Here is a 12362-nt window from a genome sequence, read left to right as displayed (position 1 = left end):
TTTGGGTCAATAATATTACTGTCATAAATACAGCTCTCCTTCTGAGCTTGTCCTTGACCTCCGAATTCAGTTAAGCCAATATCTTTTAGGTTTTCATGTAGTGAGAAATGTGCTAGATACTATGAGAGATGCCAAGCTGTGTAAGAAATGTGCCTGTCCTTTGCGAGTTCACACTGTGGAGACAGAGTCACAGAGAGCAGAATTTGCTAAATGCTGCAACGGCACCTCACTATAGAGTCAGACAGGGTAGAATAAGAGATTTCATTGAAAGTTCTGGCAGGTTTGAATGCTGGATCATGGTGAATGCAATGTGAACTTGATAGGTGGAAAGGGGGGACAGTTGAAGAGGGAAGATACTTCAGGAGTGGGAATAATGGGAGGAGTACAGAGGTAGGAAAATATACAAAGAATCTGCAAGACAGTGATATCCTTGGGGGTGGTTAAAGCCTGAGTTACAGGACAGACTGAGGGTGCATTTCAGGAAGGGAAAGTCCAGAAAGGAGGAAGGGAGGTAGGATTTCAACCTTGGAAGCTTTAAAGGTTGGAAGGAGGAGCTGAGCTTTTATTCCCTCAAGTCCCTCTGCAGTTGAGACCATTGAAGGGGACAGGGTTGGCCACTTTGGTGGCTCTGAGGCTGTGCCTGGGTGGGGCTCGATGGGGTGGCTCTCGATGGGTCTGTGTCCTCTTTGGGACCGCTTACAGTTACGCGAAGACAGGTGTGTACAGTAGCTGGGAGATGCTGTGGACATTCTCTTTGCTTTCAGTTTCGGTACTCGACTCTCTTCCTTGATATTTTCTATAGAATTCGCAGGTCTGCTAGGAGACCAGTCTTTGTAGACAGAGACAAGATTTTTGAATGTTCTATGTTAGGTCTAACACAAGGTTTGTTCTCTAAAAATATTGCGTGTCTCAGCATGGTTTTTTTTCCATAAAAAAGAATGCTAAAGAGAAGGGAGGATTTTTCTCTCTTGTTTCTTTTAAAGATTTCTCTTCTGGAAGGGGACCCCTTTAATGTGCCTGCCATGCTTCCATGAACAAAGGAAAATTACAACTGAGGGGGAACGCAAACCTTCTCTTGTTCCCCAGCGGACATAGGATCCCACACACTCCCATCGTACTTACCATCTGGCTGACCCCAAATTGTTTTCTCTCAGTGACATTTGTTTATGTTGAGAGAAAGAGAGAGATGCATATGTAAATAATACGTAAGTAATTTGAAAGCATTTTGAGAAACATCATATACCACTTGCTCTGTTCTGGGGTTGGAGGCTTTTCACTTTCATAGGAAATCCTGCCTTGGTCTCAGATTGAACCCTCATTAAAGATGCTGGACTGGGAAGCTGACTCCCAGGACAGAGCCTGCAGGGGGGAACCCTTTGTCCCTAGTTGTATAGATTCCAACTCTAAAGTGTTTACGTCTGCTTTGATCTATGAGCATGTTCCTTTAAGAAGTGGGCGAGGGGCAGAACACACAAAGGCTCAGATAAGTGACTGAACCAGAAAAACTGTGAAATCAGGGCAACCTGTAAATGAATACCTCGAGCTGAGCTGAGATGGGTTAAAAGCGATGATGTGATCTGATCTAAAGAGGGAAAATGAAGTAGTGTTCAGGGCTCCCGAAAGAAGTTAGCTCTGTAGACTCAAAATCATCCTGGAGGCAGGCACGGGCCTGACCTGTTTCTCGAAGGCGTTAGGTGGATGTTGGCTAGTTCCTTTGGCTTAAAGGATGAAAGCATTTCAAGGGAAAAGGCTAGAAATTTTCCAGTCATGTGCAGAGGATAAGAAGAACAGCCATGTGGTTAAAAAGACAGAATTGAAAGACATCTATGTCTGGGCGTGCTGTGGGCCCAGGTGGACGGGGGTGGTGACCCTGGACGTTTTGTGTAAGCGCTCTGTGCCTCAGTCTCCTCTCTCCAAGGGAAGGATAAGCACGCCGACATCATATTTCTTAATGCTACCACATGTTATTTATTTATTGTTCTTTTCTCCCCTGTAAATATAAGCTCCACAAGGACGGGGACTTGGGGTGTTTTATATACTGCTGTATGCCCGGAGCCCAGAACAATTTAACGCTGAATACATTTTTGTTGAATGAATAATAAATGTGTAAATAGGGTTGCTCTTTGGGTTAAATGAGCCCACTTTTTTTCAAGTGTCTGCATAAAAAGATCCAGTAAATTTACTGGACTAACCTTTTGCCCCTACTTAACTCATTTCAGTTGCGGAAGTGGCACAGATTCTGGTTAAATACCGGGAGAGGGCTTCCCTGGTGGCGCAGTGGTTGAGAGTCCGCCTGCCGATGCAGGGGACACGGGTTCGTGCCCGGGTCCGGGAGGATCCCACATGCCGCGGAGCGGCTGGGACCGTGAGCCATGGCCGCTGAGCCTGTGCGTCCAGAGCCTGTGCCCCGCAACGGGAGGGGCCACAGCAGTGAGAGGCCCGCGTACCGCATAAAAAAAAAAAAAAAAAAAACGGGAGAGATTCTATTTGCACTGCTTAATGTTAACTGTGAAGTCTCTGATCAAAATTGAGGACAGGGACCCAACATTTTGTAGCGTCATCCAGGGAGCCACATGTTTCCATTTCTCTTGAATCCCATGTACTCAAAGCCTAGTCATCTTTTTCTTACTCACAGACTCTGCTCAGTCCTGCTTCTCGCTTTTGCTCTGACTCTGCATCCTACCAAGAATCGTTTGCCTTCTCTCTGCCCTTCCAGGTCCTAACCCTCTGGCAGGGCCCATTTCACTCTCGCCCCCTCTGTGAGGTCCTCCCTGCTACCTCCCGCCTCTGGCAGCTTCTCCTTACTTAGTTCTGTTGGCATACATTCAGTGCAAAACATACACTTGCTGGGTCTTTCAGGACAGAGCAGCACAGGCCACGAGGACAGAGAGGTCTGATCTACTTGGAATGGAGACTCTTCTGTTGACTAACACAAGCTGAATTCCTACCAAATGCCTAGCTCTGTGCAAAGTGCTGGAATAGAGACTAACAGGTGTTTTAGGGACAACTTTGAAAAGCCCAAACGCCATGAGACCTCTGCTGCTTTAGGTCTGGCTTAAAAGAAAGAGAGGAACTTTAAGTCCTAGAGACCTGTGTGCATCTTCCTTTCTCTGTTGCAAAAGCTTTAGTGATACACTAGTCCAGACAGGTTGTAAGATTTCCTCACATACATGCCAAGGAGCTTCTGCCACCTGGTGTGGTGAGAGGGCATTACAGTGTGATGGGAAATGGGAGCTTTAACTTTACCTTGTGGACTCTACGAATTTTCTAACGGTAGTCAATTCTTCTTTTCAAAGTAGTGTAAATTTTTCGATGTAAAAATTACATAGAGTCTCAATATATAAATAGATAAAAAGTGAGCTGCTGCAGGTAGTGTATGTTCTAACGAAGGTTGGAGATCTCAGTCCTGCCTTTTCAGCCTGCCTTTTTTCTTCAGAATTTTGTTAACGTTCTTTCATACAACTTAGAGGACATGATCCATAGTGGAGAATGAAAGACTTGAAAAAAAAGATCTGCAAGGGCCAGGCGGTGGGGGTACTATTATTATTATTCTGATGACCTCTACAATCCCTTCAGGGAAAAACAAACTCACATTGAGTGAACTCTTTTTTTATGCCCAGTCCCTTATACACCTTATTTCATTATGTCTTCACACTCAGCCTATGAAGTAGGCTTTGCTATCCCCATTTCACAGATGAAGAGAATGAACCAAGAGACATTCAGGATTGTGCCAGTCACTATGCAGCTTTTAACGGTTGAGCCATGATTCAAACCCGGGTCTTTCTGACGTCAGCATCAGAGCTTGTCTCTCCACATCACTTCCAACCCCAGAACTCTGTTTCTCCTGGAATGGGCGGTGGCAAAGCTCCTCTCAAGAGCATGGAAGACAGAGGATATTTTTAAGATCACAACCCTTCTTATTAGTCTCTTTTGTTCCCTGGTCTGTGCCAAATCTGAAGGCAATTTGTTTGGTAAAGAACGAGCCCAGGGTCACACACACACACACACACACACACACACACACACACACACACACACACGGTGAGTGGGACACTGGGCAGAAAAAAATAAAAAGAGGAAAGAGGGAAAGAGAGGCTCTAGGACTTGCCTAAGGTTAAAAGACCATTAGACTTCCTACCTCAAAACTTTGGTCATAAGATTGACTCCAGTGAGAGTCCCATGTTTCTGGGGAAAAAAGTGGGTGTTTTGCCTTCACCAGAACCTGATGGTTTATACACGTCCCAGAGATGGAACCCATGGGCGGCCTGGAAGACTGCCTCCTGTTAGAGCTGGTCATCTGCCAAAGACACTCAGGGGATGCAAAGCCCAACACTGTACTATTTCTGCTCTCCAGACGCTCACATCTGCCAAGTATGGAAGCTGTTCTCTCGCGTGGGAGCCCTGAGGAATGGCATAAATTGGGGCCTCCAGTAATGCAATCACTTTTAATCAGCATTTAATGAGGATATAAACAGCCTCAGCTTACCTCTGTGGCTGAGAGGCAACTACACATAAACCTCAATTACTCAGACATTTAAAAATCAATTTCAAATAACATGTCCAGGTGATGGAGCTAAAGGGATTAGAAGGATCAGAATGTGTGCAAACGCCTGGCATGTCTTGTCAGTGCAGTTGACGTAGACAGCTCTAATGCAATAAAACTGGCCGGCTTGGTGCCCTGAGGGGTTAAGGGGAGCAGGTCTTATCTCCCAGCTCCTCCCAAAAGCAGAGGAGGATTCCGATGACAAAGCGAGAACACAGAAGTGAATTCTGCATGCTCAAACGGGGCTGGGAATATTATCTTCATTTCATTGTATAGTTGTGAAGAGGAAATGTAGCCTTAGGCTACCACTTAAGCCCCCTTCCACCCTAACCTGGCCTCCCTCTGCACTTACCAGATCAGATATATTACTCTTTCTGTAGATGATCTCGACATTTTTTGCCAGTCGTATCTGCTTATCATCCCTGTCTACCTGCTGGTCATTTAGCTCCATAAACTCTTATCGAGCATGTACCACGGGGCAGGTACTGTGCTGAGCAACACGGGGACACAAAGGCGAGGACATTATAGTCTTTGCTTCACTTTACAGGGTAGAAGAAATGAGGCCAACTCCCTACCTGATCAGGGTTTACAGTCCTACCAAACCAAGTCACTTGAATCTTTAGACATGGCAGGCTCTTTGTCTCTCAGAGTCTCAGTCCTTGTGGAGAGAAGAGAGCCCTGCGGATCAGCTGCTTAGCCCTTCCTTTGATTCTGTGCATTCAAGATGTTTGTTCCAATTATTTTCTTCTTGTTATTTGCTAAAGCTGGTAGGAGTCAAACACCTGTTACTTTCAACCAAAGAAACAACTCATACAAAGGATAATACCATTAATACTAATAATCATAGCTAGTATTTAATGAGTAAGTATTAGGCACTAAGTATTTTGCTAAACACTTGCACTATCTTTTTTGACCGCCAAAATCACCCTATGAGGTAGCTTTTGCTATTACCTTAATTTCTCCATTTTGTAAGTTAACATACTTTATAGGACTGTTGCATGGATTAAATGAGCTACAGTATAGTAGTGGGTACCAACAGGGTTGGCTATCCAGTACTGCCATCCCTATTTTAAGAATTATCACCATTCATGTTGTATTGCATGCCATCCCTTGGAGTTGTCAAAGTATAATGTTCCCAAAGGTAAAAACATGACTCATATGAAATAGAATGAACATGAATCAAAAATCTATTCACGGGCTTCCCTGGTGGCGCAGTGGTTGAGAGTCCGCCTGCCGATGCAGGGGACACGGGTTCGTGCCCCGGTCCGGGAAGATCCCACATGCCGTGGAGCGGCTGGGCCCGTGAGCCATGGCCGCTGAGCCTGCGCGTCCAGAGCCTGTGCTCTGCAACAGGAGAGGCCACAACAGTGAGAGGCCCGCGTACTGCAAAAAAAAAAAAAATTCACTTTATCAATTCATGAGGAGATCATTAGGCTGGCAAATCTGGTTCAAAGGAGAATCAGAGGAAGGGAATTTATAGAGTCAGTCAGTCAAAGGGATACTGAAATGAATTTGTTAATAGATTATAAAACTGCTTAATGTCTTACAGAGCAATAAAGCTATAGACTTCTGGTTATGTTTTCTACCTCACAGAAATTGACCAGTCAGTGGACATATAACTTCAGAGTATCTGGGCTCTAATCAAATACTAGTAAATAGCAAATTCAAATGCAGGCACATTCTCCCAGGTCAGGGATGCAGCAAATGTTTTAAAGAGCCAGGTAGGAAATATTTTTGGCTTTCGAGATCATATGATCTCTTTTGAACTCTGACAGTGTAACACAAAAACCGGAGCTAATACATAAACAAATGGACGTGGCTGTTCCAATACGCCTTCATTTACAAACGCATGTGGCCGAGGCTCACAGTTTTGCCAACTCCTGTCCTAGATGATTAAATAATACTTGATGAGCCAGTTAAACAATGGCTAAGGGTGACATTGAGGGCACATGCAGGTATCCTATTGCTTTGTCTCTAATTTTTGGCTCATTTTCTTAACAGCATTAAAATGTGAACGGGGCCTCCTGGACTTGCTGATGCAGTGTTCCCACCCACCCCGGCCATCTGCGTGGATACACCAGAGCCCTTATGCTTATTCAGGTGGACCCCATTCTCCTCCTGCCTGTCCTCATCTGTGTTGTCTAGACCACGGTTGGCACCTGACCCACTCTCCAAAACTGAAATGGGACTAAGTGGTTCCTACCCCAGGCTGGTTGCTTTCTTGAGGGGAAGAGATATAAACTCTGGAGCTGATGGATGCAGTAATCTGCCACCTCAACGGGAAAACAAAGGTTAGAAGAAACCTACTCACTGCCTCTCTGTGCCTCAGTTTCACTGTCCACACAGTGGGGGTAATAACGGACCTACTTCCTGGGGTGTAGTTTAGTATGATAATGTGGGTAAAGCGTCCAGCTTAAAGCACCGTATGTGCACTGTAAAAATGACTTCTCTTGTCTTTGATTCCTCTCCTAGTCTCGCCTTTGCCGGGTGACTCCAGTGCTAAACAGCTTTAGTATTGGTACAGAAGTTATGCTGATACCACAGCCCTGCCTCCCTCCTCAGTGCCCTTTCTTCTTGACACTGGTGTTTTATTTCACCATTGAAATCTAACCTTTGACTTTACTTAAACTGCTTCTTGAAACTTCGTGCTTTACAGTTGAGTAACTATGCTGACTTCTCTGTTTTCTTCTGTGAGTGAGGAAGAGCAGAGAGGACCAGGCATTGGCTGAGCAGGAGTTTGGATGAATGCTTTCAATAGATGATTTCTAATCCTCTAAACCCACTTTTAGGCATATGTTATCCCTATTTTATTTTTATTTTATGTTATTTTGTTTCCCCCAAAGTTAAGTTTATTGAAGTGAAATTGATAAAGGCAAAAATCAAAATTTTGGGTGGACGGTTACATAAGTTTTGACAAGCACTTTTTTTTCTTGAAGGATAAGTATATTAATTTATTCAATGAATAATTATTGTACCAGGTATTGTACTTAACAGCATAGTTCCAGAAGCTGCCTATTAGTCTGATTCTGCCTTCGCTGAGGAACCTGTCATCTGCTTGTGCAACATCACTCATGGGCCATCACACAAGTTGGACAATCACTTATGTAACTACCATCCCCCCAAAATATTTCCATGTGCACCTTTGTGGTCAATCCTTTATCCTCTCCTTTGATTCGTAGCCCTTGGCAACCTCTGATCTAATCTCTGCCTTTGTAATTGTGTCACTTTAAAAATGTCATATAAATGGAATTTTGCACCTGACTTCTTCCACTTAGAAGAATGTGCTGATGTTCATCTGTGTTGGAGCAGGTATGTAGTTCTTTTTATTCTTGAATAGAAATCCACTGTATGGATGTACAATAGTTGTTGTTGTTTTCTAATTGAAGAATAGTTGATTTACAATGTTGTGCTAATTTCTACTATACAGCAAAGTGACTCAGTTATACACATATATACATTCTCTTTTAAAATATTCTTTTCCATTATGGTTTATCCCAGGAGACTGGATATAGTTCCCTGTGCTATACAGTAAGACCTTGTTGTTTATCCATTCTAAATGTAATAGTTTGCATCTACCAAGCCAAACTTCCAGTCCATCCCTCTCCCTCCCCCCTCCTCCTTGGCAACCACAAGTCTGATCTCTATGTCTGTGAGTCTGTTTCTGTTTTGTAGATGGGTTCACTTGTGCCGTATTTTAGATTCCACATATAAGTGAAATCATATGGTATCTGTCTTTCTCTTTCTGACTTACTTCACTTAGTATGATAATCTCCAGGTCCATCCATGTTGCTGCAAATGGCGTTATTTCATTCCTTTTTATGGCTGAGTAGTATTCCATTGTATAAGTATATCACATCTTCTTTATCCATTCATCTGTCGATGAACAATTAGGTTGTTTTCACGTCTTGGCTATTGTGAATAGTGCTGCTATGAACATAGGGGTGCATGTATCTTTTTGAATTATAGTTTTCTCCAGATATATGCCCAGGAGTGGGAATTGCTGGATCATGTGGCAACTCTATTTTTAGTTTTCTGAGGAACCTCCATACTGTTTTCCATAGTGGCTGCACCAACTTACATTCCCACCAACAGTGTAGGAGGGTTCCCTTTTCTCCACACCCTCTCCAGCATTTGTTGTTTGTAGATTTTTTTCTGACCAGTGTGAGGTGGTACCTCATTGTAGTTTTGATTTGCATTTCTCTAATAATTAGTGATGTTGAGCATCTTTTCATGTGCCTACTGGCTATCTGTATGTCTTCTTTGGAGAAATGTCTGTTAAGGTGTTCTGCCCATTTCTTTATTGGGTTGTTTGCTTTTTGAGTTGTATGAGCTGTTTGTATGTTTTGGAGATTAAGCCCTTGTCGGTTGTGTCATTTGCAAATATTGTATTGTATTGTATCTTGTATCCTACTTTGCTGAATTCATTTATTAGATCTAGTAGTTTTTGTGTGGAGTTCTTAGGGTTTTCTATTATGTCATCTGCAGATAGTGAAATTTTTACATCTTCCCTTCCAATTTGGATAACTTTTATTTCTTTTCCTGTCTGATTGCTGTGGCTAGGACTTCCAATACTGTGTCGAATAGAAGTGATGAGAGTGGACATTCTTGTCTTGTTCCAGATTTTAGTGGGAAGACACTCAGCTTTTCACCATTGAGTATTATAGTGGCTGTGGGTTTGTCATAAATGTCTTTCATTATGTTGAGATATGTTGCCTCTATACCCACTTTTGTATGAGTTCTTATGAAGGATTGATGTTGAGTTTTGTCAGATGCTTTATCTGCATCTATTGAGATGATCATGTGGTTTTTGATTTTTCTTTTCGTAATGTCTTATATTGATTGATTTGTGTATGTTGAAACATCCTTGTGAGCCTGGGGTGAATCCAACTTGATCGTGGTGTATGATCTTTTCTATGTGTTGTTGGGTTTGGTTTGCTAATATTTTGTTGAGAATTTTTGCATCTATATTCATCAAAGATGTTGGCCTGTAATTTTCTTTTTTGGTGGTATCTTTGGTTTTGGTATCTGGTGGCTTCATAGAACATCTTTGGGAGTGTTCCCTCCTCTTCAGTTTTTTGAAAGAGTTTGAGAAGGACCAGTATAAGTTCTTCTTTGTATGTTTGGTAGAATTCTCCTGTGAAGCCATCTGGTCCTGGACTTTTGTTTGTAGGGAGGTTTTATTTTTATTATTATTACAGATTCTATTTCGGTTCTAGTGATTCATCTGTCAAATTATCCATTTCTTCTTGATTCAGTTTTGGTAGGTTCTATGTTGCTAGAAAGTTGTCCATTTCTTCTAGGTCAAATTTGTTGGCTAATTTAAGTGATTTACTTTCCAACTGTGATTTCCTCCTTCTAGATCTTCTTTCTTCTTTTCTAATTAGAGAAGACCTTTCAATATTTCTCTTAGGGTAGGTTTAGTATTATGGTATTCTTTGAATTTTTGCTTGTCTGAGAAATTCTTTATTTCTCCCACTATTCTAAATGAAAATCTTGCTGGGTAGAGTATTCTGGGTTGCAGATTTCCCTTTCAAGACTCTGAATATATTTTGCCACTCCCTCTGGCCTGCAGCATTTCTGTAGAGAAAGCAGCTGATAGCTTTATGGGGGTTCCCTTATAGTGAACTCTTTGTTTTTCTCTTGCTTCCTTTAGAACCCTCTAACTTTTGCCACTTTCATTATGTCTTGGTGTAGGTCTTTTGGGTTCATCTTATTTGGGACCCTCTGTGCTTCCTGTCTCTGGATAATGTTTCCTTTTTTAGGTTTGGGAAGTTTTTAGCTATAATTTCTTCAAATCCATTTTCAATCCCCTTTTCTCTTTCTTCTCCTTCTGGAATCCCTATTACGCATAGATTGGCATGCTTTATATTACCCCATAGGTCTCCTATATTGCTTTCATTTTTGTTTTTCAATTGGCTTTCTGTCTTCTGTTCTGATTGGGTAATTTCCATTATTCTATTTTCCAGAGCACTTATTCTCTCTTCTGCATTATTCATTCTGCTATTTGTTGCTTTTAGCTCAGCTTTTGTCTCAGGAAATGAATCTTCTAATTTTTCTTGGCTCCTCCTTATAGTTTCTGGTTTCTTTTTACAGTAATCTGCATTTCTGTCCATAGATTTTCTTAAGTCCTTCAGTATTTTCATTACCTTGTTTTTGAGCTCAGTGTCTATTAGACTGAAGAGGGCTGTTTCACTGTTTGTTCCTTCAGAGGAATACTCTTGGTCCTTTAACTGGGAGTGGTTCCTCTGCTTCTTCATTTTGCTTATATTCCTCTTACTCTGTGAGTTTAGGAGAAGTAACTATCTACCGTAGTCTTGGAGGGCTATTGATATGCAGGAGCATCCCTGCGTAGCGTGTGTGGGTTGGTTTGGATGCTTGCCACCTCCTTCGTCGCGTGTGCTGGCTGTTATCTGCTTGATGGGGGTGTGCAGGTGCGTGTACTCCCGGGGAGGCAGGGGCAGTGGTTGGCACCCAGTCGTGGGACTCTTGGTGGCAGTAGCGGCCTGCGCCCACCTCTGGAATCTGAGATGGCAGCAGCAGTTTGCACCCACCCCCGAAGCTCGTGTAGGCAGTGCCCTGCCACCTGAGAGCGTGCAAGCAGAGAAAGACCTTCCTATGGTGGACATGCCCCTCTCCTTGTGTGCCCCCCAACAATGGCATCTTCCCTCTCTGGTGGGCCCAGGCTTCTTCACATACTCTGTTGGGTGTGCGCACCACACCCTAGCCCCCTCAGACTGTCTCCATGCAGCCAACCCCAGTCCTCTCCCCGGGTCTGACCTCTGAAGCCTGAGCCTCAGCACCCAGCCTCCACCCAGCCCCGGCAGAGGAGGGTCTCAGGCTGAGGAGTGCTGGGTAGCACTGACCATCTGTGCAGGTCTCTCTCCGTTTTGCTTTCTGCAGACGGGTTGCTGTGTGCTCCTCCAAGGCTCTGAAGTTCCCCCTCTGGCTGATCTCCCTGCCTGTGAGGGGACTTCCCAGGGTGTGGAAACCTTTATTCTTTCATGGCTCCCTCCCAGGGGTACAGGTCCCATCCTGATTACTTTCTTTTTTTGTCTCTTGTCCTACCCAGTTACATGGAGATTTTCTTACCCTTTTGGAAGTCTGAGGTCTTCTGCCAGTGTTCAGTAGATATTCTGTGAGAATCGTTTCACATGTAGATGTAGTTTTGGTCTACTTGTTGCAGAAGGTGAGCTCCATCTCCTACTCCTCCACCATCTTGATCCGATCTCCTCTATCCCTATCCTTTTATTTTTTTAAGGTACGTGGGCCTCTCACTGCTGTGGCCTCTCCCATTGCGGAGCACAGGCTCCGGACGCACAGGTTCAATGGCCATGGCTCACGGGCCCAGCCGCTCCGCGGCATGTGGGATCTTCCCGGACTGGGGCACGAACCCGTGTCTCCTGCATCGGCAGGCAGACTCTCAACCACTGCGCCATCAGAGAAGCCCCTATCTTATAGATAAGATACTGAGGATCGGGGAGTTTGAAGACTGTAGTCCTAGGAAGTGTTTGGGGGCTGGGATTGCAGCCAGGCCTGACTGACTCCCAATGTAAAGAGTGGTTCTATCCACTCCTCTTCAAAGGACTTTTCACTTGGCTGCTATTTTGCCTCTAGCCACTTCTCCTCCTTTGGCAAAACTGATCCTCTGTGGCCTGAATGAAGGAAACAAACATTATTTGGCGTCTAGAATCAAACAAGAAGCTTTTCACATGCTGTCCTTGAGTACTTCATCAGCTCATATCCCATTTTTCGTTTTTGGGCAAGTCAGCAGGCAATATCTCCATCATGGGGTTCTCACTGTGATCTGGGCATGTGCTCA

The 12362-nt window shown here is 43.7% G+C and overlaps 1 long non-coding RNA gene across 1 annotated transcript in view; it reads left to right on the top strand.

Moving 5' to 3' along the window:
- The window catches only part of LOC141276795 (uncharacterized), a 70905-nt gene extending 63058 nt beyond the window's left edge, over positions 1-7847 (top strand). Inside the window, exons 2-3 of the long non-coding RNA XR_012326906.1 lie at positions 6545-6834; positions 7522-7847. This is a non-coding gene — a long non-coding RNA (uncharacterized lncRNA). The remainder of the gene's footprint in view (positions 1-6544; positions 6835-7521) is intronic.
- The last annotated feature ends 4515 nt before the right edge of the window (positions 7848-12362 follow it).

Source organism: Tursiops truncatus, chromosome 16 (assembly GCF_011762595.2).
Source record: "Tursiops truncatus isolate mTurTru1 chromosome 16, mTurTru1.mat.Y, whole genome shotgun sequence".
In the NCBI taxonomy this organism is placed as follows: domain Eukaryota; kingdom Metazoa; phylum Chordata; class Mammalia; order Artiodactyla; family Delphinidae; genus Tursiops; species Tursiops truncatus.
This window is presented reverse-complemented; position numbering and strand designations above follow the sequence as displayed.